At 47.5% G+C, this 27,459-nt stretch overlaps 1 long non-coding RNA gene across 1 annotated transcript in view; it reads left to right on the forward strand.

Annotated features, from left to right (window-relative positions):
• The first annotated feature begins 22,880 nt into the window (after positions 1-22,880).
• LOC147096592 (uncharacterized) overlaps positions 22,881-27,459 on the forward strand; it is a 39,096-nt gene continuing 34,517 nt past the window's right edge. Inside the window, exons 1-2 of the long non-coding RNA XR_015074945.1 lie at positions 22,881-23,420; positions 25,327-25,479. This is a non-coding gene — a long non-coding RNA (uncharacterized LOC147096592). The remainder of the gene's footprint in view (positions 23,421-25,326; positions 25,480-27,459) is intronic.

Genomic DNA, 27,459 nt, shown 5'->3' on the forward strand with positions numbered 1-27,459 from the left:
AACTAGGGCTGTAGAGAGGGCTTTAAACTAATTAGTGGGGGGGAGGTTTTAAGAGAGCGAAAAATAAAAATGACAGTGGAGAAGGCAATAGAGCAAGGTAGCAGTGGGGGAATTAAAAACCAGAGCGTGTCAGGAAGAGACAGAATGTATAATGAAAAAGGTAAAGTAGTAAAAGGGGTAAAAGCAGGAATAAATTGTCAGAAAACATATTTGAAAGTTCTTTATCTGAATGCACGCAGCATTCGTAACAAAATTGATGAGTTGACGGTGCAAATAACTACACATGGGTATGATCTGGTGGCCATTACGGAAACATGGCTGCAAGATAATCATGACTGGGAACTAAACATACAAGGGTATTTGACAATTAGGAAGGACAGACAGGAAGGAAAGGGAGGTGCGGTTGCAATGTTAATCAAGGATGGAATCACTGCAATAGTCAGAAATGATATTGGGTCAAAGGATCAGGATAGTGAAACAGTTTGGGTGGAGATAAGGAATAATAAGGGGAAAAAGTCACTAGTGGGCGTCGTCTATAGGCCTCCTAACAGTTGCAACTCTGTTGGTCGGAGGATAAATCAGGAAATAGTGGGGGCTTGTAATAAGGGAACAGCTATAATCATGGGGGATTTTAACTTTCATATTGACTGGACTAATCAAATTGGGCAGGGCAGCATTGAGGAAGAGTTCATAGAGTGTATTAGGGACGGGTTCCCTGAGCAGTATGTTACTGAACCAACCAGGGGGCAGGCAATCTTAGATGTGGTCCTGTGTAATGAGACAGGATTAATAAAAAATGTCCTAGTAAAGGATCCCCTTGGAATGAGTGACCATAATATGGTTGAATTCCAAATTCAGTTTGAGGGTGAGAGAGTTGGATCTCAAACCAGCGTACTAAGCTTAAATAAAGGAGACTATGAAGGTATGAGAGTAGAATTGACTAAAGTGGACTGGGAAAACAGATTAAAGTGTAAGACGGTACAAGAGCAGTGGTCTACATTCAAGGAGCTATTTCACATCTTTCAAGATAAATATATTCCACTGAGGAAAAAGGGGAGTAAAAGAAAAGACAGCCATCCGTGGCTTAGTAAAGTAATAAAGGATAGTATCCAACTGAAAACAAGGGCATATAAAGTAGCCAAATCTAGTGGGAGGATAGAAGGTTGGGAAACATTTAAAAGCCAGCAAACAGTAACTAAAAGATTAATTAAGAAAGGGAAGATAGATTATGAAAGTAAACTAGCAAAAAATATAAAAACAGATAGCAAGAGTTTCTGCAGCTTTATAAAAAGAAAAAGGTGGCTAAAGTGAACGTTGGTCCCTTAGAGGATGGGACCGGGAAACTAGTGGTGGGGAACATGGAGATGGCAAAGATGCTGAACAAATATTTTGTATCAGTCTTTACAGTAGAGGACACTAAAAATATCCCAACACTGGACAAACAGGGGGCAATGGCGGGGTGGGGGGGGGCGGAGGAGCTAAACACGATTAAAATCACTAAGGAGATGGTACTCAGTAAAATAATGGGACTTAAGGCGGATAAATCCCCCGGACCTGATGGCCTACATCCTAGGGTCTTGAGATAAGTGGCGGTAGGGATTGTGGATGCATTGGTGATCATTTTCCAGAACTCCCTGGACTCAGGAAAGGTCCCGGCAGATTGGAAAACTGCTAATGTAACACCCTTATTCAAGAAGGGAAGTAGACAAAAAGCTGGAAACTATAGACCAGTTAGCCTAACATCTGTGGTTGGCAAAATGTTGGAGTCCATTATTAAGGAAACAGTAACAGAGCATTTGGATAAACATAATTTAATAGGACAGAGTCAGCATGGTTTTACGAAGAGGAAGTCATGTTTGACAAATTTGCTCGAATTCTTTGAGGATGTAACATACAGGGTGGATAAAGGGGAACCAGTGGATGTAGTGCATTTGGACTTCCAAAAGGCATTTGACAAGTTGCCACACAAAAGATTACTGATCAAGATAAAAAATTACAGGATTGGGGGTAATATGCTGGCATGGGTGGAAGATTGGCTATCTAACAGAAAACAGAGAGTTGGTATAAATGGTTCATTCTCGGGCTGGCAATCAGTAACTAGTGGTGTTCCGCAGGGGTCAGTGCTGGGACCCTAACTCTTTACAATCTATATTCACGATTTGGAGGAAGGGACCGAGTGCAACATATCCAAGTTTGCCGACAATACATAGATACATAGATACATAGAAGATAGGAGCAGGAGTAGGCCATTCGGCCCTTCGTGCCTGCTCCGCCATTTAATGAGATCATGGCTGATCCTTTAATTCAGTATCCCGTCCCCGCCTTCTCTCCGTAACCCTTAACCCCTTTTGCCCGTAGAAATATATCTAATTCCCTCTTAAATATATTTAATGAGCTGGCGTACACTGCCCTCTGTGGCAATGAGTTCCACAGGTTCACCACTCTCTGAGTGAAGAAATTCCCCCTCATCTCTGTCCTAAATGGTTTAGCCCTTATCCTTAAATTATGTCCTCTAGTTCTGTTCTCACCCGCCAAGGGAAACATTCCTTCTGCATCCAGTCTGTCTAGACCTGTCAGAATTTTATACACTTCTATGAGGTCCCCTCTCAATCTTCTAAACTCCAGTGTGTACATCCCTAAACTACATAGTCTCTCCTCATAGGTCATTCCCGCCATTCCTGGTATCAGCCTGGTGAATCGCCGCTGCACCCCCTCCATGGCAAGAACATCCTTCCTCAGATGAGGCGACCAAAACTGTACACAGTACTCGAGGTGTGGTCTCACCAGTGCCCTGTACAGCTGCAGCAAGGTATCCCTGTTCCTGTATTCTAACCCTTTTGCTATGAAGGCCAGCATACCGTTTGCCTTCTTGACCGCCTGTTGCACCTGCATGCTCGCCTTCAGTGACTGGTGTACAAGAACACCCAGGTCTCTCTGTACTTCCCCCTCTCCCAATCTATTGCCATTTAAATAATAATTTGCCCTCCCGTTCCTGCACCCAAGGTGGATAACTTCGCACTTGTCCACATTATAGTGCATCTGCCATTTATCCGCCCAATCGCCCAGTCTGTCCAAATCGCTCTGGAGCTTCCTGGTCTCTTCCTCTGAGCCCACCCCACCTCCTAGTTTAGTGTCGTCTGCAAATTTGGAAATGCTGCATCCGACTCCCTGATCCAGGTCATTAATGTAAATTGTGAACAGCTGGGGGCCCAGGACAGATCCCTGTGGTACCCCACTTGTTACTGCCTGCCATTCAGAAAATGAGCCGTTTATTCCAACTCTCTGTTTTCTATCTGACAGCCAGTTCCCTATCCACGCCAAAACTTTCCCCTTTATCCCATGAGCCTCAATTTTCCATGCTAATCTTTTATGTGGGACCTTATCGAAGGCCTTTTGGAAGTCCAGGTACACCACATCTACTGGCTCTCCCCCATCTATTCTACCAGTTACTCCCTCAAAAAATTCCAATAGATTAGTCAAGCACGATTTACCCTTTGTAAATCCATGTTGACTCTGTCCTATCCTGTCCCCATTTGCTAAGTGCTCCGCTATTTCATCCTTAATGATGGACTCCAGCATTTTGCCCACAACTGATGTAAGGCTTACAGGTCTGTAATTACCTGCTTTTTCCCTACCCCCCTTTTTGAATAGTGGGGTAACGTTAGCTACCCTCCAATCCATCGGCACTGTTCCCGAGTCTAATGAATTCTGAAAAATCATCCTTAGTGCATCCGCTATCTCTAGGGCCACCTCCTTCAGTACCCTAGGATGCATGTTATCAGGCCCTGGGGATTTGTCCACCTTCAATCCCTTTAGCTTCCTTAACACCATATCCTTAGAGATATTGATTTGCGTCAGTTCCTCCTTTGCCAATGTCCCTATTTTTCCCGATATCCCAGGGAGGTTTTTTGTGTCTTCCTTCGTAAAGACTGACCCAAAGTATGCATTTAGTTGATCTGCCATTTCCTTATTTCCCATTATATATTCCCCCGTATCTGACTGCAATGGACCAACTTTGGTTTTCACCAGTCTTTTCCTTTTGATATATTTATAAAAGCTTTTGGAGTTAGTTTTTATATTTTCCGCCAGCTTGTTTTCGTAAGCTATTTTGCCCCTCTTGATCATGCCCTTTGCCCTCCTTTGCTCTATCTTAAACTGTTCCCAATCTTCCGCTCTGGCGCTTTTTTTGGCTATTTTATACGCCCTATCTTTGGATTTTATGCTGTCTCTAATTTCCCCTGTTATCCACGGTTGAGTCACCTTTTTAGATTTCCTTTTATGCCAGATTGGTATAAACAATTTTTGCAATTTTGTCATTCTATCTTTAAATGTTTGCCATTGTTTATCTACCTCCAGTCCTCTCAGGAACGTTGTCCAATCAGACCTACTCAGTTCCCGTCTCATGGCATCATAATTCCCCTTGTTTAAATTCAGGACCTTAGTCTCTGAGTCAATTTCTTCGCTCTCCATTTCGAGTGAGAAATCGATCATGTTATGATCGCTCTGACCCAAGGGTCCCCGTACAACAAGATTACTGATTAGTCCCTTCTCATTGCACAGTACCCAGTCCAATATAGCCTGTTCCCGAGTTGGTTCCTCGACATATTGATCCAGATAACCATCCCTTAAACACTCAAGGAATTCCTCCTCCTCATTATTTTTACTGATTAGGCTAGTCCAATCTATATGTAAGTTAAAGTCACCTATGATGACAGCTGTGCTCTTATTGCACGCTTCTCTAATTTCCCTCGTGATGCCCTCCCTAACCTCTATTTTACTATTTGGAGGCCTATATACCACTCCTATTAATGTTTTTCGCCCCTCGCTATTTCTTAGCTCCACCCATATAGATTCTGTATTAACTGAGTTAATATCCTTCCTTTCAATTGCATTTATCCCCTCTTTTACTAGCAATGCTACCCCTCCTCCCTTTCTTTTTTGTCGATCCTTCCTAAATACTGAATACCCCTGTATGTTAAGCTCCCAGCCCTGCTCACCCTGCAACCATGTTTCCGTAATCCCAATTAGATCATAATTATTAACCTCTATTTCCACAGCTAATTCATCTACCTTGTTCCTGATGCTTCTCGCATTAAGGTATAAAACCCTCAGGCTTTTTTTATGCTCACATTTTTTATGAATTAGTTTGGCCCTTTGTTTTTTGTTCCTCACCCTTTTACCATTTATTTCTGTCTGCCTTTCACTTTCCTCTATTTCACTACATAGGTTTCTAGCCCCCTGCCATACTAGTTTAAATGCTCCCGAACTGCTTTATCAAAAATTACCCCGAGAACATCAGTTCCATCTCTGCACAGGTGTAGACCGTCCCTTTTGTATAGGTCACACCTACCACAAAACTGGTTCCAATGCCTCAAAAATTTAAAACCCTCCCTCTTACACCACTGCTCAAGCCACGTATTTAGCCTAACTATCCTGTTCTCTGTACTCTTACTAGCACGTGGCACTGGTAGTAATCCAGAGATTACTACCTTCGAGGTCCTACTTTTTAGCTTGGCTCCTAACTCCCTAAATTCTACTTGTAGGACCTCTTCCCTTTTTTTAGCTACGTCGTTGGTACCAACATGTATCACGACAACTGGCTGTTCCCCCTCCCCCTCCAGAATGTTCTGCACCCGCGCCGAGACATCCTTGACCCTTGCACCAGGGAGGCAACATACCATCCTGGAGTCTCGGTCGCGACCACAGAAACCCCTATCTATTCCCCTTACAATCGAATCCCCTATTACTATAGCCCTGCCACTCTTTTTCCCTCCCTTCTTTGCAACAGAGCCAGTCATGGTGCCATGAGCCTGGCTGCTGGTGCCTTCCCCCGATGCGTCACCCCCCCCGACAACAGTACCTAAGACGGTGAACCTGTTGCTAAGGGAGACAACCCCAGGGGATTTCTGCACTACCTTCCTGCCCTTGCTCTGCCTTTTGGTCACCCATGTACTGTCTACGCTGGCCTTAACCTGCGGTGTGACCAACTCACTAAATGTGCTATCCACACCCCTCTCAGAATCGTGAATACAAAGATGGGAGGGAAAGCAGTGAGTGAGGAGGACATAAAAATCCTGCAAAAGGACATAGACAGGCTAAGTGAGTGGGCAGAGATTTGGCAGATGGAATATAATGTTGGAAAGTGTGAGGTTATGCACTTTGGCAGGAAAAATCAAAGAGCAAGTTATTATCTAAATGGAGAGAAACTGCAAAGTGCTACAGTACAAAGGGATCTGGGGGTCCTGGTGCATGAAACACAGAAGGTTAGTATGCAGGTGCAGCAGGTGATCAGGAAGGCCAATGGAATCTTGGCTTTTATTGCAAGGGGGATGGAGTATAAAAACAGGGAAGTCTTGCTGCAGTTATACAGGGTATTGGTGAGGCCACACCTGGAATACTGCATGCAGTTTTGGTTTCCATATTTAAGAAAAGATATACTTGCTCTCGATGCGGTTCAGAGAAGGTTCACTCGGTTGATTCCAGAGATGAGGGGGTTGACGTATGAGGAAAGGTTGAGTAGGTTGGGACTCTACTCATTGGAGTTCAGAAGAATGAGAGGCGATCTTATCGAAACATGAGATTGTGAGGGGGCTTGATCGGGTGGATACGGTGAGGATGTTTCCACTGATGGGTGAGACTAGAACTAGGGGGCATAATCTTAGAATAAGGGGCTGCCCTTTCAAAACTGAGATGAGGAGAAACTTCTTCACTCAGAGGGTAGTAAATATATGGAATTTGCTACCCCAGAGAGCTGTAGAAGCTGCAACATTAAATAAATTTAAAATGGAGGTAGACATTTTCCTAGCAGATAAGGGAATTAGGGGTTACGGGGAGAGGGCAGGGAAGTGGACGTGAGTCTAGATTCAGATCAGCCATGATCCTATTGAATGGCGAAGCAGGCCCGAGGGGCCGTATGGCCTACTCCTGCTCCTAGTTCTTATGTTCTTATGTTTACGGGATGGTTTCCTGGACCAATATGTCGAGGAACCAACCAGAGATCAGGCCATCTTAGACTGGGTATTATGTAACGAGAAAGGATTAATTAGCAATCTTGTTGTACGAGGCCCCTTGGGTCGGAGTGATCATAATATGATCGAATTCTTAATTAAGATGGAGAATGAAATTGTTGACTCACAGACTAGGGTCCTAAATTTAAATAAAGGAAACTACGATGGTCTGAGGAACGAGTTGGGTAGCATTGATTGGGGAATGTCACTCAAAGGGTTGACGGTGGATAGGCAATGGCAAACATTCAAAGACCGCATGGATGAACTACAGAATTTGTTCATCCCAGTTTGGCATAGAAATAAAACAAAAAAGGTGACTCAACCGTGGCTAACAAGGGAAATTAGGGATAGCATAAGATCCAAGGAGAGGACATATAAATTGGCCAGAAAAAGCAGTAAACCTGAGGATTGGGAGCAGTTTAGGATTCAACAAAGGAGTACAAAGGGATTAATTAAGAAGGGGAAAATAGAATATGAGAGTAAGCTTGCAAGGAACATAAAAACTGACTGTAAAAGCTTGTATAGATATGTGAAGAGAAAAAGAACATAAGAACATAAGAAGTAGGAGCAGAAGTAGACCATACGGCCCCTCGGGCCTGCTCCGCCATTCAATAGGATTGTGGCTGATCCGAACCTTAGCCCTGCCGAGGACGCCTGGCCGGCGAACTGGCAAGAGTTGGAGGCCAAAGTCACCACTCGCTTAGGACGCTGGACAGGACTGCTCCGAGTGTTGTCCTACAGGGGTCAAGCGCTGCTCATAAACCAGCTGGTGGCCGCCATGTTGTGGTACCGGTTGGTCACTTTGATCCCTCCCCCTGCGTTTGTCGCCAAGATGCAGAAGAAGCTCATCGACTTCTTCTGGGACAAAAGGAAGCACTGGGTCTCTGCCGTGGTTCTGAGTCTCCCGCTTAGGGAGGACGGTCAGGCGCTGGTGTGCCTTCGCACCCAGGCTGCGACTTTCCATCTTCAGACGCTGCAGAGGTACCTGTACGTCGAGAATCCTCCGAGATGGTGTGCGCTGGCGACGTATTTTTTCCGCCAGCTGCACGGCCTCAATTACGACATGCAGCTCCTGTTTGTGAAAGTGGGCGGCACGCGTGCCAGCCTGCAGGAGCTGCCTGTCTTTTACCAGGAACTGCTATGGGTTTGGAACTATGTCGCTTCCAGGTGGAGCTCTCCCCCATCAGGAATGGCGGCTGTCCTTCGGGAGCCGCTGCTCAGGAATCCGCACCTCCACGACCGCGGGTTCAGGCGGCTGGCGGAGGGCAGGGCTGTGCCTGGCAAGGTGACCAGAGTCGGGGACCTGCTCGATGGTGGAGGAGCGGGCTGGATGGCGCCGGAGGAGTTGGTGCGGCGCATGTCTTGGGCCAACGTCCAGCTCGCGGTCAAAGCCATCGTTGAAAGCGACATTGCTCCCCGGCGCCACAAGGTGTGTCGAGGCGGCTCAAGCACGTGGGGCAATCCCGTCCGAGCTTTCCCCCGTTCGGACGGAATTCCTCATCGGCGCCCGGCCCCGAAACTCCCCTCGGGAACCGGCGCCTCACAACTTGAGCCGTCTCGAGGAAATACCCTCCGTGCCTTTTTCATTCCACACGGAGGTGTTTCCTGTACGGGCTGCTCCTGCACACTCTCCACTTTGCCATCTTCGCCTGCCGTCCGGACACGCCTTGGCGTGCCGTCTTGCCTTGAGGCGGAGGTCCCCAATGGAGGGCTCTCTATGCGGGAGTCCTCCCTTGTTCTATTGGGGACTTGGCCTGGAGGGTGTTGCACGGAGCAGTCCCGTGCAATATATTTTTAAATAGGTTCACGGACTCCCAGGCCGCCTGTTTTTTCTGCGGCCTGGAGGAGTCCATTTTTCATATATATACGGAGTGTGAGAGGTTGCAGCCCCTCTTCCATTACTTGAAGGGGCTGCTCCTCGATTTTTGGTTGCACTTTAGTCCCACGCTCTTGATCTACGGTCACCCGGTGCGGAGGGGAGCGGGCAGGTTGGAGGACCTCCTCGTGGGTCTGCTCCTGGGCCTGGTTAAAAAAGCCATCAATTGGTCCAGGCAGCGGGCGCTCGAGGGGGTCGTCCAGCCGGATTGCCTGCCTCTCTTCCGCGGCCATGTTCGCGCCCGGGTGGCCCTGGAGATGGAGCACGCGGTGTCCGCCGGCACGCTCGAGTATTTCCGCAACCGGTGGGCGCCGCGGGGACTGGAGTGCATAATTGATTTGTACAACCAAATTTTAATTTGATTTGTTAAGGTTTATTTAAAGTTTTATTAGTTACAGTCTATTTGTTTATGTTTGGTTCAACCAAAAGAGTGCCCCTCTGGATCCTTTGGATTGGTGGGAGTCTTACTTATAAGAGCTGGGTTTTACTCATAAGGGCTGTGTCGGTGATGAATGATGGTTGCCCTGTGTTAATATTATGTTCTGTTCTTACTTAATAAAAGCCTTGAATTTTAAGCCTTAACCTCTTGGATTCAGACCATTGTTCGGCACTTCAATTTTATTAAGTAACAACTTTTGGAAGATGGATCGATTATTGAAACCAGAGCGTTTGGATATCGCTCCCCATTCGGCAGATGCGTCGAAGAAATTTACGCATTGGCTTCGATGTTTTGAACACTTCATCGCATCATTCACTGATCCGACGGTTAACAAGTTGGGTCTTTTAACCAACTTGGTAAGCCATCAAACTTACTTCATAATTGAAGATATTACTACTTATGAAGAGGCCCTGGCAGCCCTTAAAGCCCAGTACCTTAAGTCGGTCAACGAAGTATACGCCAGGTATCTTTTGTCTACTCGCAGGCAATTACCCGAGGAATCTCTGGACGATTTCCTGCAGGACCTTAAGGCTTTGGCTAAGGATTGCAACTACAAGGCTGTCTCTGCCATAGTGTATCGGGAAGAAGCCATCCGTGATTCTTTCATACCTGGTCTCCGATCTAATTATATTAGACAGAGATTTCTCGAGAATGACTCGTTAGTTTTAAAAACGGTTGTCGCTACTGCTCGATCATTAGAGGTAGCCCAGAAGAATTTAGAAGTGTATGCATCAGCCCATGCGTCTCTTTCAGCCTCGTGTGCTCCGAGTATGGAGGCATCCATAACACCAAAGGAGCCTCCACTTAATCCTATTGTTGCGGCTGTACCCCATGGGTCTAAGTGTTATTTTTGTGGCCAATCTAAACATCCCAGGCAAAGATGCCCAGCCAGAGAGGCTACCTGTTTTAAATGTAAGAAACGGGGACATTTTAGTAAAGTGTGTAAGGGTAATCCTGTACCCGATGTTTTCTCTGCTGTTGCCTCGGTTACGGTTGACCAGCCCATACTGAGTTCCTTGTCGAAATCTATGATGGACATCAAGATTAATGGTCGTCCTACTGGGTGTTTGATAAACTGTGGCAGTACTGAAAGTTTTATACACCCCAACCTTGTTAACTCCTGTTCATTGAAGGTGTATCCTACTCGAAGTGAAATCGTGATGGCGTCTAAGTCCCTTACTTCGGAGGTAACTGGACATTGTAAAGTCACATTGACCGTTAAGGATACGGAGTATAAGGACTTTAAACTCCTCATATTACCTCAGTTGTGTGTGAACTTAATTTTAGGCTTGGACTTCCAGTGTCAGCATGAGAGCGTCACCCTTAAGTATGGTGGATCCCAGCCTCCGCTCACAGTCTGCGGCCTTTCTACTTTGAAAATAAGTCCACCTTCTTTGTTCATGAACCTTGCTCCTAATTGTAGACCTATAGCGACTAAGAGTCGACGGTGTAGTTCAGAAGATAAAAAATTTATAAAAGAGGAAGTGGAAAGGCTTCAACGGGAGGGAATCATCGAACACAGTAATAGCCCGTGGTGTGCCCAGGTGGTGGTGGTTAAAACTAATGAAAAGAAAAGACTTGTGGTTGATTATAGCCAGACTATAAACTTGTATACCCAATTAGACGCCTATCCTTTGCCTCGTATTTCTGAGATGGTGAACCAGATAGCTCAGTACTGCGTGTTCTCCACCATTGATTTAAAGTCTGCCTACCATCAACTCCCCATTAAAATAGAAGACCGACCTTATACGGCCTTCGAAGCTAATGGGCGCCTGTACCAATTCCTTAGGGCGCCCTTTGGAGTGACGAATGGGGTATCCATCTTACAATCCATCTCCCGTTGGATGGTGGATGAATACGCATTGGAAGCAACATTCCCGTACCTGGACAATGTTACTATCTGTGGGCGCGACCAATGGGAGCATGATCAAAATCTCACGAAGTTCCTAGAGACTGCAAAGAGGTTAAACCTGACCTACAACGAAAACAAGTGTACCTTCAATACTACACGTTTGTGTATTCTTGGTTGCGTTGTGGAGAATGGGGTAATTGGGCCGGATCCTGAAAGATTACGCTGTAGGAGTCTACGTACTCCTAGCAAAAAATACTGAACTCGGAGAGGTTCAACAGAAAAGGTTTAATTGTTGAGACTGCATGTTGAACACAAAAATGGCGTCAGAGACTACACCAAGTCCGACTGCCTTTCATCAGTCCACAGCTTCGACTGCTCCTCCCCCGCTCTGGGCTTAACTATGTTGCAGATCGAGTTTCTTAAAGGTGTGATCCTTCTTAAAGGCATGACGCCTGATTTATAGTCTACAGACCGAAAAGCGGATTGTGTCCTTTCTGTGATCGGTACGCCACACAGCTCCCCCAGAATCCGCTAGTAGGGAGTGTACGAACCGGCGTGGCGGCTTGATAGCACGTCCGGAACGGCTCTTGGCGGTTGGTGTCGGGAGCGGGGCGGTCGGACGCGTCGGGCTCTTAGGCAGTCTGCCCCGCGGTGGGGGTTGGCCCACTTGAACGGGTTCGTCGGGTTCTAGGTGCGCCAGCTTGAGCCGGTCGAACGACACCTTGTCAGTTCTGCCGCCCACTTCGAGGAGGAAGAACTTGTTCCCCGTCTGGAGTACCTTGTAGGGTCCGTCGTATGGGGGCCGTAGAGGTCCTCGGTGGGCATCATGGCGCATGAAAACAAATTTGGCCATGTGCAGGCTAGGTGGTACATAAGAACATAAGAAATAGGAGCAGGAGTAGGCCAATCGGCCCCTCGAGCCTGCTCCGCCATTCAATAAGATCATGGCTGATCTGATCCTAACCGCCAATCCCCTATCACAGAACCATCTCCTGAATCTAACAGAATTAGACACACAAAATAGGAGCAGGATCAGGCTACACGGCCCCTGGGCCCGCTCCGCTACCCACAGTGCCATGACCAATCCGAACCTAGACTCATGTCCAAATTCCTGCCCGCTCCCCGGAACCCTTAATTCCCTTGACTTCTAGGAATCTGTATATTTCTGTTTTAAATTTATGTAATGATGTAGCTTCTACAGCTTTTTGGGGCAGCATATTCCATGGACCTACCACCCTCTGAGTGAAGTAGTTCCTCCTCATCTCAGTTTTGAAAGAGCAGCCCCTTATTCTAAGACTATGCCCCCTAGTTCTAGTTTCACCCATCATCGGGAACATCTTCCCCGCATCCACCCGATCCAACCCCTTCACAATCTTATATGTTTCAATAAGATCGCCTCTCATTCTTCTGAACTCCAATGAGTAGAGTCCCAATCTACTCAACCTCTCCTCATATGTCCATCCCCTCATCCCCGGGATTAACCGAGTGAACCTTCTTTGTACTGACTCGAGAGCAAGTATGTCCTTTCTTAAGTATGGACACCAAAACTGTACGCAGTATTCCAGGTGCGGTCTCACCAATACCTTGTACAACTGAAGCAATACCTCCCTATTTTTATATTCTATCCCCCTAGCAATGAAAGCCAACATTCCATTGGCCTTCTTAATCACTTGCTGCACCTGCATACTAACCTTTTGAGTTTCGTGCACCAGGACCCCCAGATCCCTTTGTACTTCAGTACTTTCCAGTTTCTTGCCATTAAGATAATAACTTGCTCTACGATTTTTCCTGCCAAAGTGCATAACCTCACACTTTCCAGTATTGTATTCCACCTGCCAAATCTCTGCCCACTTACTTAGCCTGTCAATGTCCCCTTGCAGGTTTTTTATGTCCTCCTCACTCACTACTTTCCCTCCCATCTTAGTATCATCTGCAAACTTTGATATGTTACACTCGGTCCCCTCCTCCAAATCGTTAATATAGATTGTAAAGAGTTGGGGACCCAGCACTGACCCCTGCGGAACACCACTAGTTACTGATTGCCAGTCTGAGAATGAACCATTTATCCCAACTCTCTGCCTTCTGTTAGATAGCCAATCCTCTATCCATGCCAGAATATTACCCCCAATCCCGTGATTTTTTATCTTAAGCAATAATCTTTTGTGTGGCACCTTGTCAAATGCCTTTTGGAAGTCTAAATACACTACGTCCACTGGTTCCCCTTTATCCACCCTATACGTTACTTCCTCAAAGAACTCCAGCAAATTTGTCAAACATGACTTCCCCTTCATAAAACCATGCTGACTTTGTCCTATTAAATTATGATTATCCAAATGTCCTGTTACTGTCTCCTTAATAATGGACTACAAAATTTTACCTGCCACAGATGTTAGGCTAACCGGTCTATAGTTTCCAGTCTTCTGTCTACTGCCCTTTTTAAACAAGGGTGTTACATTAGCAGTTTTCCAGTCTGCCGGGACCTTTGCTGAGTCCAGGGAGTTTTGGAAAATTATTACCAATGCATCCACAATCCCTACCGCCACTTCCCTCAAGACCCTAGGATGTAAGCCATCAGGTCCAGGTGATTTATCCGCCTTGAGTCCCATTATTTTACCGAGTACCACTTCCTTAGTGATTTTGATCGTGTCTAGCTCCTCCCCTCCTTTAGCCCCCTGTTTGTCCAGTGTTGGGATATTCTTAGTGTCTTCTACTGTAAAGACTGATGTAAAATATTCATTCAGTGTTTTTGCCATCTCCATATTTCCCACCATTAATTTCCCGGTCTCATCCTCTAAGGGACCAACATTTACTTTAGCCACCCTTTTTCTTTTTATATAACTATAAAAACTCTTACTATCTGTTTTTATATTTTTTGCTAATTTACTTTCATAATCTATCTTCCCTTTCTTAATCAATCTTTTTGTTATTTTTTGCTGTCTTTTAAAGTTTTCCCAATCCTCTATCCTCCCACTAGATTTGGCTACCTTATATGCCCTTGTTTTTAGTCGAATACTATCCTTAATTTCTTTACTTAGCCACGGATGGCTGTCTTTTCTTTTACACCCTTTTCTTCTCAGTGGAATATATTTTTTTGGGAAGTTGTAAAATAACTCCTTAAATGTACACCACTGATCATGTATCATCTTACCCTTTAATCTATTTTCCCAATCCACTCTACTCAATTCCGCTCTCATACCTTCATAGTTTCCTTTATTCAAGCTTAGCACGCTTGTTTGAGATCCAACCTTCTCACCCTCTAATTGAATATGGAATTCAACCATGTTATGGTCACTCATTCCAAGGGGATCCTTTACTAGGACATTTTTAATTAATCCTGTCTCATTACACAGGACCAGATCTAAGGTTGCTTGTCCCCTGGTCGGTTCAGTTACATACTGCTCAAGAAACCCATCCCTAATACACTCAATGAACTCATCCTCAAGGCTGCCCTGCCCAATTTGATTTGTCCAATTAATATGATAGTTGAAATCCCCCATAATTATAGATGTTCCCTTATTACAAGCCTCAACTATTTCCTGATTGATACTCCGTCCAACAGAGTTGCCACTGTTCGGAGGCCTATAGACTACGCCCACTCGTGTTTTTTTCCCCTTATTATTCCTTACCTCCACCCAAACTGTTTCATTATCCTAATCTTTTGACTCAATATCATTTCTCTGTATTGCAGTGATTCCTTCCTTTATTAACATAGCCACCCCACCTCCCCTTCCTTCCTGCCTGTCCTTCCTGATCGTTAAATAACCTGGTATGTTTAATTCCCAGGCATTGTCACCCTGCAGCCATGTTTCTGTAATGGCCACAAGATCATACCTATATGTAGTTATTTGTGCCATTAACTCATCTATTTTGTTATGAATGCTACGTGCATTCAGATAGAGAACTTTCAAAGATGTTTTGTGACACTTAGTTCCTGCTTTTGCCCTTTTTATTTCTTTACCTTTTACTCCATACCTTCTGCCCCTTCCTGACACGCTCTGGTTTTTAATTTCCCCACTGCTACCTAAGTCTGTGACCTTCTCTGGGTTGCTGGTTCGCCGTGGCGGCCGGTGGGTACCGGAGCGAACTGTTGTGCTCGGTTGGCGAAAGCGCGGCATTGCTGGTCAGCCGACCAGGGGGTCGTGGCGGTGGGCAGGAACTCTCCAGGTACGCGCAGCGGCTAGCCGTACACGAGTTCCGCCGCCGAGGCTTGCAGGTCTTCCTTGACCGCGGAGCGTAGGCCAAGTAGCACCCACGGGAGGCGGTCGACCCAAGCCTCGTCCTCGAGGCTGGCGCGGAGGGACGCCTTCATGGACCTGTGGAATCGCTCGCACAGTCCGTTGGCTTGGGGGTGGTAAGCCGTGGTGTGGTGAACGGCCACCCCGAGGTTTCGGGCGATGGCAGCCCACAGATCAGAGGTGAACTGCGGGCCTCTATCCGACGTCATCACAGAATCACAGAAACCCCACAATGCAGATAGAGGCCATTTCGGCCCATCGAGCCTGCACCGACACATATCCCACCCGAACCCCGTAACCCCTACACCAACACATATCCCACCCTATCCCCGTAACCCCACGTATTTAATCCCCCTAACGCTAAGGGTCAATCTATCATAGCCAATCAACCTAACCCGCACATCTTTGGACTGTGGGAGGAAACCGGAGCACCCGGAGGAAACCCACGCAAACACGGGGAGAATGTCTGTGTGGAGTTTGCACAGTCACCCGAGGCCGGATTCGAACCCGGCTCCCTGGCGCTGGTCATGTCGGAGGGGACACCGAACCGAGCGACCCAGGTACCGATGAACGCCCTCGCGATGTCGGCGGTGGTGGTGGACGTCAGTGGAATGGCCTCGGGCCAGCGGGTGGTACGGTCCACGATTGTCAGCAGGTGCGTGTGACCTTGTGATGGCGGCAGGGGGCCGACGAGGTCGATGTGGACGTGGTCAAACCTTCTTTCTGGCACGGTGAACTCCTCGAGTGGGGCTTTGATGTGCTGGTGGATTTTGGCACGCTGGCAAGCTATGCAGGATCTGGACCAGACGCGCACATCTTTGCGCAGGCCGCGCCAGACAAATCGGTTGGCCACCAGTCTAATGGACGCGCGGGTGCCGGGGTGTGAGAGGCCGTGGACGATGTCGAACACCCGTTTTCACCAGGACGCCGGGACTACGGGGCGGAGTTGCGCCAAGGAGGTGTCGCATTTGACTGTGACGGCGGACGGGCCGCAGGCGACATCGGTCAGTCGCAGCCCTGGGAGGGTTGTGGGCGCGGAGAGCAGATCGGGGTCGGTGCGTTGCTCCGCTGCCAGTTGAGCATAGTCCACTGCCAGTTGGGCGCCATGGATGGCGAGGCGGGATAGGCAGTCGGCCACCACGTTGTCTCGACCGGAGACATGCCGGATGTTCGTGGTGAATTCGGACACCGCGGCGAGCTGGCGTTGTTGCCTGGCTGACCACGGGTCCGCAGATTTTGCCATCGCGAATGTCAGGGGTTTGTGGTCGACAAACGCGGTGAAGGGGCGGCCCTCCAGAAGAAATCTAAAATGGCGGACTGCCAGGTACAGTGCGAGGAGCTCGCGGTCAAAGGTGCTGTATTTGGCCTCCGGGGGGCGCAGTTGGTGGCTGAAAAAGGCCAGCGGTTGCCAGGCCCCGTCGACCCACTGTTCGTACACGGCACCGACCGCGTGGTCGGAGGCGTCCGTGGTGAGGGCCACCCTGGCGTTGGGCTGTGGGTGAGCGAGCATGGTGGTGTCGGCGAGCGCCTTTTTGGTCGAGTCGAAAGCGGTCAACATGTCCGCTGACCACTCGATCGTCATTCTGTCTTTCTTACCCCGGAGGGCTTCGTATAGGGGCCGCATGAGGGAGGCCGCTCCGGAAATGAAGCGGTTGTAAAAGTTGATCATCCCCAAGAACTCCTGGAGGCCTTTGATGGTGGTGGGCCGGGGGAACTGCTGGACGGCTTGCACCTTGGCGGGCAGGGGAATGGCTCTGTCCTGCGTGATGTGGTGGCCGAGGAATTCGATCCTGCTGAGGCCGAATTGGCACTTGGCTGGGCTGATGATGAGCCCGTGCTCACTGACCGCTGGAACAGGGTGCGGAGGTGCTCGATGTGTTCCTGCTTGGAGGAACTAGCTACCAGGATGTCATCCAGGTAGACAAAGAGGAACTTCAGGTCCTGGAGGACCGAGTCCATGAGCCGCTGGAAGGCCTGGGCCGCGTTTTTGAGGCCGAAGGGCATTCGGAGGAACTCTAATAACCCAAAGGGGTGATTATGGCCGTTTTGGGAATATCCGTGGGGTGGACTTGCACCTGATGGTAACCGCGCACCAGGTCGACTTTGGAGAAGACTGAGCGGCCGGCCAGTCTAGCCAAGAAGTCTTGAATGTGCGGTATGGGGTACCGGTCCGGCATGGTGGCGTCGTTTAGGCGCCGGTAGTCCCCGCAGGGGCGCCATCCCCCATCGGGTTTGGTGATGATGTGGAGTGGGGAGGCCCAGGGGCTGTTGGAGCGGTGGATGATGCCGAGCGGTTCCATTGTGGCGAACTCGGCCCGCGCGATCTCCAGCTTGGCTGGGTCCAGCCTGCGGGCGTGGGCATACACCGGTGTGCCTGTGATGGGGATGAAGTGTTCTACCCCGTGCTTAGCAACTTTCGCGGAGAAGGTCGGGTTGGTGAGGGCTGGGAACTCAGCCAGGAGTGCTGAGTAGTCGTCCGTTGAGCGGGCGCGGCACTGCCACGCCATTTCGGCGGGTTGTGAGGGGGCCATAGCGCCCGGGATAGGTGACATGGTGTTCATGTCCACGAAGCGGCGCCGAGGCCTGTTGACCAACAGGCCGTGGGCGCACAGGAAATCTGCACCGAGGAGCGGGGAGAGCACCTTGGCGGTGATAAACTCCCAGTGGTAGCGGCGGCCTGCGAGGTCGATGGTGACGGTGCGGGTGCCGTACGTCCGGATGTCGGTGCCGTTGGCGACAGCCAGCGCAGGGCCGCAGCCGCCTCACTGGATCTCGAGGGTGGACGCGGGGATGATGCTGCGCTGCACACCCGTGTCGCATAGGAAACGGCGTCCGGAGGCGCTGTCCGTAACGTACAGCAGCGCGCCTGCTTGCCCCACGGCCATAGTGTAGGCCAATGTGGGGGCGGTTGGAAACGTGCAGGGGTGGCTGCAGCGGCGTGCCCGTGCACCAAACCGGGTATGGAAGTAGCAGTAGCCCTGGGTCGGAGGGCTTGGGGGACGTGGGGGCCTCGTGGCCGAGCTGTGTGGCCACGCGATAGAGGGTGGAGCGCGCGCCGACGCTGTGGAGGCCAGGTCAGGGGAGACGGCGTGGTTGGAGCCGGCGGACAGGAGATTATCGGCTTCATCGGCCAGGGCCTCAAGGTCCATGAGGCTGGACACCACAACCGCCGGGCGGATGCTGGGAGGTAGTTGGCGGATAAAGAGCGTGCGGAAGAGGGAGCCGGACGGTTTCTTGTCGGTCAGAGCAAGCATGTGTGAGAGCAAGTCTGACGGCGTGGAGTCACCGAGGCCCGGGAGGTCGAGGAGGTGGCAGTTGCGCAAAAATTGGGAGGCTGTGAATTTTTTAAGGAGCGCGGCCTTGAGATGTGCGTACTTGCCTTCCTCCGAAGGGTTTTGTAGTGTTGTCCAGACTTTCGTGATTGTGGAGCTGCTCAGGGAGGTGAGGAGGTAGTCGTACATCATTGCGTCGGCGGTGATGCCGCGGAGTCGGAATTGCGATTCGGCTTGAAGGAACCAGGCGGTGGCTAGGTTCTCCCAGAACTCCGGCAGCTTCACAGAAACTGCGTTTGTGTCAGCCATGGTTACGCTTAGGAGTCGTCCTGAGCATCGGGGTCACCAATGTAGGAGTCTACGTACTCCTAGCAAAAAATACTGAACTCAGAGAGGTTCAACAGAAAAGGTTTAATTGTTGAGACTGCATTTTGAACTCAAAAATGGCGTCAGAGACTACACCAAGTCCGACTGCCTTTCATCAGTCCACAGCTTCGACTGCTCCTCCCCTGCTCTGGGCTTAACTATGTTGCAGATCAAGTTTCTTAAAGGTGTGATCCTTCTTAAAGGCATGATGCCCGATTTATAGTCTACGGACCGAAAAGCGGATTGTGTCCTTTCTGTGATCGGTACGCCACAACGCCCACTTAAGGAATTACCTTTACCTCACACTGTAAAAGCTTTAAGAAGGTGTCTGGGATTCTTCTCGTACTATGCCCAGTGGGTGGCTAACTACTCAGATAAAGTCCGACCTCTTATTAAGTCGACGTCTTTTCCGCTGTCGGCGGAAGCTCAGGAGGCTTTTTTTAATATCAAACGGGACATTGAGAAGGCAGTGGTATGTGCCGTGGATGAGAAGATCCCTTTTCAAGTGGAAAGTGATGCATCTGATTTTGCGTTGGCAGCAACTCTTAACCAAGCTGGTAGACCAGTAGCTTTCTTCTCTCGTACATTGCAAGGACCAGAAGTTCGACATTCTTCAGTGGAAAAGGAGGCACAGGCAATTATTGAAGCAGTCAGGTATTGGAGGCATTATCTTGCTGGCCGACGTTTTACGCTCATTACTGGCCAGCGATCTGTGGCCTTTATGTTCAATACTAAGCAGAGAGGCAAGATCAAAAATGATAAGATTTTAAGATGGCGAATAGAACTGTCAACATATGACTATGATATTCAGTACAGGCCTGGAGTATTCAATGAGCCATCGGATGCTTTGTCACGAGGAGTATGTGCTAGTCTGGGTATAGATAAGCTTCAAAGTCTCCACGACGCACTCTGCCACCCTGGGGTTACCAGAATGAACCACTTCATTAAGTCTCACAATCTACACTACTCTATTGAGGAGGTCCGGACAATGACCAGAACCTGTCGTGTTTGTGCTGAATGCAAACCCCGCTTCTATAAGCTGTCCGAGCCAGCTCATCTTATTAAAGCAACTCGACCATTTGAGCGTTTGAGTCTCGATTTTAAAGGTCCCCTTCCATCGAGCGACCGTAATGTCTATTTTCTTAATATTATAGACGAGTACTCTCGGTTCCCTTTTGTTATCCCCTGTCCGGATGTGACCAGTGCTGTTGTAATTAAATGCCTCTGCCAACTGTTTTCTTTGTTTGGCATGCCTAACTATATATATAGTGATAGGGGTTCTGCCTTTATGAGCGAAGAATTGCGACAGTTTTTGCTATCGAAAGGGATTGCAACGAGTAGAACTACCAGCTATAACCCTCGTGGTAATGGGCAGGTCGAGAAAGAAAATGCGACAGTGTGGAAGGCTATCGTACTGTCTCTGAAGTCGCGAGGCCTGCCAACCTCTCGCTGGCAGGATGTCCTTCCAGACATGCTGCATTCCATAAGGTCTCTTTTGTGCACAGCGACGAATGCCACCCCTCATGAAAGGATGTTTAGCTTTCCAAGAAAAGCTACCAATGGAGTATCGTTACCCACATGGTTGACGACCACGGGCCCTGTGCTGTTGCGCAGACATGTGAGAGGCCACAAGACTGATCCACTGGTGGAGGAAGTACAACTCCTCCATGCTAATCCCCAGTATGCGTACATTCAATATCTGGATGGGCGAGAGGATACGGTCTCTATTAAAGATCTTGCACCCGCTGGAGCTCAAAAAGAGTTTGACTCTGAGAGTAGTTTTTAATCATGGTATTGGACCTTTAGAGACACAAACTCTCAGTGTGGAAAACACTGATCATTCTGGGACTTTGAATGAACCGGAGTTAGTACCCTGGGAGGAGCCTCCGCAAGAGTTACGTCATTCCCAGAGGACTATTAGACCTCCTGACAGACTGAATCTATAGCAGGGGGTGAATGTGATGAAATAACTGTGTTCTGGCATTTGTATTGGCTGTTGTGTTGTACTTGTTAATGTCTGGAATGTTTTACAGGTGTAATCACTAATGCTCTGCCCTAGCCCGGCCCCTCTGGATTGGTGTGAGTCTTACTTATAAGAGCTGGGTTGTACTCATAAGGGCTGGGTCGGTGATGAATGATGGTTGCCCTGTGTTAATATTATGTTATGTCCTTACTTAATAAAAGCCTTGAGTTATAAGCCTTAACCTCTTGGATTCAGACCGTTGTTTGGCACTTCAGTAAGGGTAAACCGGGAGAGCTTCTTCTCCCCTCTGATATAAAGGGTTGACGTCCGCCTTATTCCCTATCAATCACTCAGAGTCCTGCGAGGCCTCCCGCCTGATCCATTACACCAAACGCCAGACCATCTCCTCCCGGGAGATCCAGACCGCCGTCCGCCTCCTGCTGCCCGGGGGAACTGGCCAAGCACGCCGTCTCGGAGGGGATGAAAGCAGTCACCAAATACACCAGCTGCAAATAAAGCCTCTCGTTCCTCCCACCTTAAAAACTCAACCCAAAGGCTCTTTTCAGAGCCACTCACGAGATCCAGAAGGGACTACTTATTTTCACTTGACTAATGACATTTGAAATATGGACAGCATAAAGAATGAAACTCTTTTAAAAAATGTTTTATCATCCTTTCTTTATTTAACCCTCACTTTCATTTTTTTGTCGTATGTTCAGATTTTGCTGGTGTGTTTTCGTAATACAGTATATCGTTAATTTAAAATAGATTGAAATTTAACAAATATATAACAAAATGATGCATTGTCACTGCCCTGTTTTGTACAAAGCACTCATTTATAAGCGGGTCGCTGAAAAGCTCAAATGAAATTAAATCTGTCAATTCAGGAACCAGTCATTTTAAAGGATCAATTTGCCATAATTCAAATTTAATAATGAATTATTCAGTCTCACAGATGCCATTTTAATGATTATTCAGTCCCACAGACGCTATAATTTTAATTAAAATGATTATTCAATCCCACAGATGACAATCTTTAGCAGTAATGATTATTATTTAGTCTCACAAATGCCATAGTTTTAATTATTCAGTCCCAGATACCATAATTTTAACGATTATTATTCAATCCCACAGATGCAATAATTTAAACAATAATGATTATTATTCAATCCACATGCAATAATTTAAACAATAATGATTATTATTCAATCCCACAGATGCAATGATTTTAATAACTGGCTAATATTCAGTCCCACAGATGCAATAATTTTAACAATAATGATTATTATTCAATCCCACAGATGCAATGATTTTAATAACTGGTTAATATTCAGTCCCACAGATGCAATAATTTTAACAATAATGATTATTATTCAGTCCTACAGATGCAATGATTTTAATAACTGGTTAATATTCAGTCCCACAGATGCAATAATTTAAACAATAATGATTATTATTCAGTCCCACAGATGCAATGTTTTTAATAACTGGTTAATATCCAGTCCCACAGATGCAATAATTTTAACAATAATGATTATTATTCAGTCCTACAGATGCAATGATTTTAATAACTGGTTAATATTCAGTCCCACAGATGCAATAATTTAAACAATAATGATCATTATTCAGTCCCACAGATGCAATGATTGTAATAACTGGTTAATATTCAGTCCCACAGAGGGCCATCACTTTAACAATAACGAGTCTGATTCACAGACGTGCTCTTATTCTATAAGCCGCCTTTTTCGTTGGTGTCCGAGGTTGGAGCGGATTGAAAAACGCGCCAATCAGAGGCGGAGATTTGCCGTGTTTTCAGCCAATCAGAAGGCGCGGCTGGGCGGGGCCGGCGGCTGCTATAAAAGCCGCAGCCCGGAGCGGGGAGGAGCAGTTGGAGAACAGAGTAAGAGAGGAGTCCGCCTGCCCGGGGAGAAGGGACAGCCCGGAGCGGGGAGGAGTAGTTGGAGACCAGAGTAAGAGAGGAGTCCGCCCGCCCGGGGAGAAGGGACAGCAGTCGGCCGGCACCTTGGGCAACAAGGGCTCGCGGGTGGGCGGGGCTATGACCTCACCCGCGCGCTGAGGCGGTTGAACGGCCGATCAGGAGCCACGTGACCCCGGAGCTGGCGGCGGCCTTTTAACAGTGGGTGGGGCCCCGAGTCGTTTCGGGCTGCGATTGGTGAGCGCAGCTGTCAATCTACGAGTCGCAGCCAATAGAAGAGATGGACTCCGTGAGGGACTTTAAGCGCGGGCTGCGTGACCGCAGTGCGCATGCTCGGTGCTGCTCGCAGTCCCCGGATGAGGCTCCGGTTTGTGGAAGGAGATAAAATGGCGGCGGGACTGAGGAGCGGCGGATGGTGCGCTGAGTGTGGATCAGAGAATCTCCGGCATTTACAGCAGCGCCGGCCTCTCTCGGGTAATCTCTGGGGGGGAGGAGGATCAATTTTTGGTCACTCTTATGCTGGTTTCTGAAACTCTCTCAATCCTCAGGCTTACTATTATTCTTTGCAACATTATAAGCTTCTGTCAATCTAATGCTATCCTTACCTTCTTTAGTTAGCCATGGTTGGATCACTTCCCGTGGAGTTTTTGTTTCTCAATGGAATGTATTTTAGTTGAGAATTATGAAATATTTCTTTACATGCTAGCCACTGCTTATCTACCGCCATACCTTTTAATCTATTTTTCCAATCTACCTCAGCCAACTCGCCCCTCACACCTATGTAATTGGCTTTATTTAAGTTTAAGACACTAGTTTCGGACTTAGGCAAGTCACTCTCTCTCAAAATTAATGTGAAGTTCTAACATATTATGATCACTCTGCCCCACTGGATCCTTTACTATGAGCTTGCTAATTAACCCTGTCTTATTACACAATACAAGTTCTAACATTGTTGGTTCCATGACATTTTGTTCCAGGAAACTGTCCCGAATGGATTCCATGAACCCGTCCTGCAGACTCTTGCTCCACAGCCCTGTAGGTTACGGCTCATCAAGTGTACACCCAAGTACTTTTTAAATGTGCTGAGGGTCTCTGCCTCTACCACCCTTTCAGGCAGTGAGTTCCAGACCCCTATCACCCTCTGGGTGAAAAAAATTACATCTGCTCTGCACCCTCTAGTGGATGGACTGGGGAGAAAGGTCTTTACTAGCCGAGGCATAGAATATAAGAGCTGGGAGGTAATGCGTGAACTGTATAAAACACTAGTTAGGCCTTGGCTAGAATACTGCGTGCAGTTCTGGTCAACACATTACAGGAAGGATGTGATTGCACCAGAGGGTGCAGAGGAGATTTACGGGGATTTTGCCTGGGCTGGGGAATTTTTGCTATGTGGAACGATCGGATAGGCTGGGGTTGTTTTCTTTGGAACAGAGAAGGCCAAGGGGAGACTCGATTGAGGTGTATCAAATTATTAGGGGCCTAGATTGAGTGGATAGGAAGGACCTATTTCCCTTAGTGGAGAGGTCAATAGCCAGGGGGCATAGATTTAAAGCAGATGGTCAAAGGATTAGAGGGGTTTTGAGGTGAGTTTTTTACACCGAGGGTGGTGGAGGTCTGGAACTCACTGCCTGAAAGGGTGGTAGAGACAGAGACACTCATCACGTTTAAAAACTGCTTGGATATGCACTTGAAGTGCCGTAAGCTACCAGGCTATGGACCAAGTGCTGGAAAGTGGGATTAGAGGGGATAGATCTTTGTCAGCCGACTCGGACAAGATGGGCCGAATGGCGGCCTTCTGTGCAGTAAGTTTCTATGATTGTGTAACCCGGGGAGGATGGGCCCAGTGAGATCAGACAGTGTGTAACCCGGGGAGGATGGGCCCAGTGAGATCAGGCAGTGTGTAACCCGGGGAGGATGGGCCCAGTGAGATCAGACAGTGTGTAACCCGGGGAGGATGGGCCCAGTGAGATCAGACAGTGTGTAACCTGGGGAGGATGGGCCCAGTGAGATCAGACAGTGTGTAACCTGGGGAGGATGGGCCCAGTGAGATCAGACAGTGTGTAACCCGGGGAGGATGGGCCCAGTGAGATCAGGCAGTGTGTAACCCGGGGAGGATGGGCCCAGTGAGATCAGTCAGTGTGTTACCTGGGAAAGATTGCCCCAGCTTCGGTTTGCCCAAGGCACAGGGAAATTGTACATTTCTATCCAGAACCTTGGTGATTTGCTGGAAGCCCAGGCGGGCATGGCGGGGATCTGAGAAAAGGGACAACATCAGACCGAAGTACTTGGACCCAAACTTTTATTTTTATGAAGCAGAAGAAATGTCTATATTATATTACTTCACACTGTTGATAGTTATTTTCTGTCCTGCCATAATTAGATTTCCTGGTGAAAGACTGAGTGATTGAGAGGTTCACAGCTGAGAGTAAACTGGGATTGTAGACTGAGGAACGACAGCAGGTGAACCAACACAGGATTGTGAGCACCAACCGGAGAGAACTCTTCCGATTCAGAGATCGATTGGGGGAAAAAGGTCAGAGAGAGTCCCATTGACTCAGATACACACTGGTCCTGGAGATGGACTGGGGAGAAAGGTCGGAGAGAGTCCCATTGACTCAGATATTGAAATAAAAAGTAGATTTGCCTTTCTAAATCTAGGCTTTATTAACTTTAAAAATCCAGTAGCACATCTTTCAACACCCAGTCCCAACCAAGGCTGTAGAGAACTGAATTTAAGATGGCCACCACAAATCACATGACATCAACTACCAATGAGTTTACAGCATATATCTCAAGGCAGGAAACAAACAACCAATTACAATACTTCTTACTAAACATGAAGAATAATCACCACATTCACTCCTCCTTTTAAAATATACTCCAACCTAAATAACCTTTTACAATTTACAATTAATTATTTACAACTAAAACAATACAAATATAATATTTCAACAATTTTAAAACATTACTATCAATTTAAAAGTCCATTTTCAGTCGGTCGACCGGATATCTTGTTCGTGTCGACCTTCTTAACCCTGGTGAAATTCCTTGCCCTCCCACACCAGGAGACACAGAAGTATCTTCTGCAGGAAGGCTATCCATATCCCGATTATCAACGGTTTCCGGATTGGAAATCCCATCAGGAGGTAAACGGGGACGGTCATGAACATCCAGCGAAGGCTGACTAATAGAAGTACAATTATCTGTAATAGGATTGGAAATATTTGTAGTATCTGTAACGACATCCACATTATCTGAATCATGACTATTGTTAATATCCTCAGAAGAGGGCTGGCCACCACAAGGAGCCAAGTCTTTAATTGAAACAGTACTTTCTTTCCCATCTTGGAATCGAATATGAGCATATTGGGAATTTGCCTCCAACAGCTCCACCTCCTCCACTAAAGGATCATATTTTGGCAATCTAACATGGCGTCGAAGCAGCACAGGTCCCTGCATAGTAAGCCATGAAGGTACCGAATATCCCGTAGTAGATCTCCGCGGATAGTTGAAGAGCCTTTCATGGGGGGTCACATTAGTAGCTGTTGAAAGCAATGATCTAATGGAATGCAGGGCATCAGGCAGTACCATTTCCCACTGTGTATTCTTAAGGTTCTGGGATGTCAAAGCCAACATAACTGCCTTCCAGATCACCCCATTGTATCGTTCGCACTGTCCATTACCCTGGGGATTATACGGGGTAGTTCTACTAGTAGAGATTCCCCGACTCTGAAGGTATTCCTTCAACTGGGAAGACATAAAAGAACTTCCCTGATCCGAATGGATATACGCAGGCATCCCAAAAATGACAAAAAGTTGAGTCAGACATTTGATAACTGTAGCAGCTGATACATCTGCGCAAGGAAAAGCAAAAGGGAACCTTGAAAACTCATCCACAACAGTAAATATATATCGATTTTGAGTCGTTGAAGGAAGAGGCCCCTTAAAATCGACGCTCAAACGTTCAAAAGGAGAAGTAGCCTTTATAAGATGAGCTCGTTGAGGCTTAAAGAAATTCGGTTTACACCGAGCACAGATAGAACATGATGAAGTCATCTGCTTGACGTCTTCAACTGAAAAGGGCAAATTCTTACTGCGTACGAAGTGTATCATCCGCGTAACCCCAGGATGGCATAAGGCATTGTGAAGATTAATAAGCGTATCTCCGTGAATCACAGAACAATAAGCCCTCGACAGCGCATCAGCAGCAACATTATCCTTCCCCGGACGATAAACTATATCAAAATGGTAACATGCCAACTCAATCCTCCACCTCATTATTTTATCATTCTTAATCTTTCCAAAATGTTTGACATCAAACATAAAGGACACAGACTTTTGATCAGTTCCCAACGTAAAATGTCGCCCCGATAAATAATGCCTCCATTTACGCAGTGCTTCTACTATTGCATACGCCTCTTTATTGAGGAATGCCTTTTTTCGCTATTGTTCAAGGTACGTGAGAAAAAGGCCACAGGTCTTCCATTTTGGTTCAGCGTAGCCCCAATTGCAA

The sequence above is a fragment of the Somniosus microcephalus genome, unplaced genomic scaffold, assembly GCF_052327205.1.
Source record: "Somniosus microcephalus isolate GS21.2 unplaced genomic scaffold, FLI_Smic_1.0 unresolved_chr1, whole genome shotgun sequence".
Lineage (NCBI taxonomy): Eukaryota > Metazoa > Chordata > Chondrichthyes > Squaliformes > Somniosidae > Somniosus > Somniosus microcephalus.